The sequence below is a fragment of the Puma concolor genome, chromosome E3, assembly GCF_028749965.1.
Source record: "Puma concolor isolate L17-30 chromosome E3, mPumCon1.1.hap2, whole genome shotgun sequence".
Taxonomy (NCBI): Eukaryota; Metazoa; Chordata; class Mammalia; order Carnivora; family Felidae; genus Puma; species Puma concolor.
The window spans coordinates 2,945,427-2,949,254 of record NC_141682.1 but is presented as its reverse complement, the minus strand read 5'-3'; the positions used below and the strand labels follow the sequence as shown (position 1 = coordinate 2,949,254).

The 3,828-nt window shown below is 39.8% G+C and overlaps 1 pseudogene; it reads right to left on the bottom strand.

The window, feature by feature from the left end:
• Nucleotides 1-302: 302 nt before the first annotated feature.
• On the bottom strand, nt 303-3,345 carry LOC147572860 (small ribosomal subunit protein uS2 pseudogene; annotated as a pseudogene).
• Between the last annotated feature and the right edge of the window lie 483 nt (nt 3,346-3,828).

Below are 3,828 nucleotides of genomic sequence, written 5' to 3'. Positions count from 1 at the left end.
CAATCGTGGTTATTCTTTGTGAACGCTATCATCGAGAGGTGACTCAAGAGAAACTTCTGCGGTGCTGGCTTCTATATCATGCTCTGGATTTATGTGCTTTGTAAAGATTTATCAAGTTGTACACCTGAGACGTGTGAATTCACTATATGTAAGTTACACCTCGTTAGTTATGCCTTTTCAAGTCTTCTCTCTCCCATAAACTATGAAAAATGTCAAACATATAGAAATGTATAGGGAACGATAGCTTAAACTCTGAGTACTCATGATTTAACTTTAAAAATATTTTCCTTCAAATCTTTTTTATTTTTTATTTTTGGAGAAATAAAGCATCATCGGGACAACTGAAATCCTTGATGTATCTGTTTCTGATCCCATTGCCCGCCTTCCCTCTCCAGGGGATAATCACCATCCTGCATTCAATGTTTTTCATACCCATTCATGTTTTTACATCCTCCCAACATAAGTATTTTGTGTAGCCATAAAAGATACACGGGGTTGTTTTGTAGGCTTTTAGACTTTATATAAATGGTATCATACAGTTTGAGTCATTTTGCAAGTTTCTTTTTCAAGCAAGAGATTTTTGTTTTGAAGCTTAGCTATATGGATCCACGTGCCTCTGTTGTCCTCCTTTTAACCACTGTGTAGTACTCTGCTGTGAATGTAATTGCAAGTTATTTCTCCCTTCTCCTAAAGATAGACATTTAAGTTGATGGCAAAGACTGCTGGTTGCTTCCCAAACCCCCTCCCCCTTCCTCAGCAACAGACCTCAGGTTATTCAGAGTAGCAACATGGCCAGTTGAAAAGACACCTTTCCTTACCTTTCTTGTTCCCAGATGTGGCTACATCTATATTCTGGCCGCAATAAAATAAGCAGGGGTTGCTGGGTGGGACCAAAGAGGGTGGGATTGTGACATGCCCTTTTCTTCCTCTTCTCTTTCCCTCTTCTTGTTCCTTGGAATGTGGATTTTATAGCTGGGGCTCCAGGAACCATCTTAAACCTTGGCTTGGGAAATTCCTTGAGAAATCCTTTTGGGATTGAATTCAGTTTGTAAATTAACTGGACGAGAATCCGTACCTTTATTAAACTGAAAATTCCTAAAGCTTGTACGTGATTGATCCATGTATTAAAACAAAATAAAACAAAACACCTCTGGTCTTGTTTCATACTTTTCTTCATAAAGTTTTTAAAACTTTGGGATGTTCACAATTGGTCTAAATACTTTTGGTTGTTGTTGTAGTTTTCTTCTAACATGCTTGTGTGTCTTTTCCTTATATTACGTTTTCTACCTGGTTTCTATCGCTCTAGAGGAATGCTACTGGTTTTGCATTTTGATTTTACATCCAGAATATTGCTGATCTCTTATCAGCATAGGATCTAAATTTCCTGATTTGCTCAGGACAGTCATGGTTTTCAACCTGTTGATCTGCCATCCCACTTGGTCTGGCAATCATCCAAGTTCCTCATTTCTGATGAAGTGATATTTCTAGCAATTGCATTTAAATGGACCACAGTGGATTGGCAAACCTCAGCTTTGAAACTCCAGCTTCTGAAATGGTGTCACCCAAGTCTCATGTGAGACATCTTGGTCTTTGTGCAGTAAACAAATTTCTCAATTGAACACATGGCTTAATGTGAAGGATGACCAGTGATAACCTCGCTTTCTTTTCCTGACTCTTTTTACGTGCAAGGTAACCGACACCTCCCTTTATAGGCCAGCAAGCAGGGCACCGGCTTGAACCCTCTTTGTGGCATCGTGAGAATTTGGTTTCGCCATCGTAATTATGTTAAATTTATAGTTTTCCCGCTTTTTCCAGTCTCTATAATAGCTTTTATAAGATGGGTCTCTCTCTATTCAATGAAGTTTTGTAAGAACTCATCTGTAAAACAGAATCAGCACCTTTTGTCTGTGTGTTTGGGGGTGGGAGTGTGGGATTGATGTCAAGGGTATTTTCCATTGCTGGCTCAATTTCTTTAATGGTTGTTGGTGTATTTCGGAGTTTTAAAACATTCTTGAGTCATTGTTGGAAGTCTATATTTTTCCAGAAAATCATTCACTTTATCTAAGTTTTCAAGTTTGTTGACATAAAGTTGTTCATTATATCTGCCTTATTTTCTTTTCTTTTATTCCAATTAAAAAAATTTTTCAACTGTATGTCCATTTGTATCTATTTCTATCATTGTTTATTTACCTTTTTTCCCTCATTTTTTTTTCTTTTAGAAACTGTTTAATTTCTGCCAACCTTATTTCCATTTTGTTTGCCTTTCTGGAAGAACAGCTTAAAACCACTCACCGGTTGTTCCTACCCATTCAGTGGCCTGAGCGGTGGGAGCTGCAGACCTGAGCACTCCAGCCTTCAGTAGGGAGCTGCCATAGGGCACCTGCCCACCTTCTGATGAGTCTATGACTTCAGGTTGAGGAGCAGTGAACTCAGGAGCTGGTGAAGCCCATTCACCCTGATATTCCTCTTTGGTCACAGCCTTTTTCAGTAGCAGCCTGCTCTTCCTTTTCAATGTCTTCAGGATCTCTGCAGAAGTAGAGATCAAATATGACCTCCCATGGGTGTTCACTGGAAATGGTGCCATGCATGTGCAGAACTTCCTGGGGCCAGCATCCACCACATCAGACCTACTGAGCATGCTCCCTTGTTGTTGCAAGGGATGGCGATCTCCGCACAGTGCAGAGCAGAGTCTTTGTTACACAGAGCGATGGTAGACAGGTTAACATAAGACGCTTCCGTGAGAGGCTGGTGGTCAGCACTGGGATCAGTAACCACCAGAGGATCTTGGCTCCCAGAAGCCTGTCTGGATGCGATTAGCAAAGGTTCCAGGAGTGAAGTGGCTGGCAATAGGAGTGGCTCCAGTAGCAGGGGACACTGCAGCCCAGCTCACTGGCCAGTACCCCTGGATGATATGACACTGACATCAACCAGGTTTTCAATGGCAACAATGGCACCAGCTGCCAGCAGAAAATTCTCTCAGGTTCTCTTCAGATTTATGTTGTAGACACCATCACTTTTCCTTTGTAGATGTACTGTTCCATTTAGAAGTCAAGGTTGATGCCACCTAAGTGGGTTCCTGCTGCAAAGAATTTGAGGACATCCTCCTCCTTCATTTGCAGGACATCAAGGGCTCTGGATCTTGTGATGGTTTCCCTTTAAGTTCTGACAGGAATGCAGAACAATACCGTATGGAACCCTCTGTGGGTGGACTGAAAGGTTCCATCCATTTTTAAATCTTGCTAAAGGCTTGTCTATTTTATTTGTTTGATTTAAAAGCCAGTTTTTGTTATTTTGTAATATTATTTCTCCTTTATCCTGCTTTTCTATTTCACTCATTTTCATGAATTGTAATTTTTTTCTCTGTTAAGACAAAAAAAGTAGCATTTTAACATAAGCAATAGTTCATTGCATTTGCCAGTATATTTCATGAGTTTTTGTGTTGTTTCTTGTTTTTCATGCCTTTCTTCCTTGTCCACTTCCCTCTGACATTGAGTATCTGGCGGTAATATGGTCTCTTATTTGTTGTATATCTGAAAATATCTCTGCTTTGCCTTGACTACTGAATGATAGTTTAGCTGGGTATAGAATCCAGGGAAGGTGTTTTTAAGAAGGTTTTCTTTGCTGTACTTATTACATTTTATAATTATATACATTATGTAATTATCTGAAAAATTCCCATCTCCCACCAGAATGACTTTTGTTTGTTTTGTCCACTACTGTGTGTCCTGGTCTCTAGAACAATGCCAGGCACATAGTAAGCACTCAATAAATAGTACTGAATGAATGAATGTATGAATGAATGAATCCCTCACTGGACTTTCTGTTCTG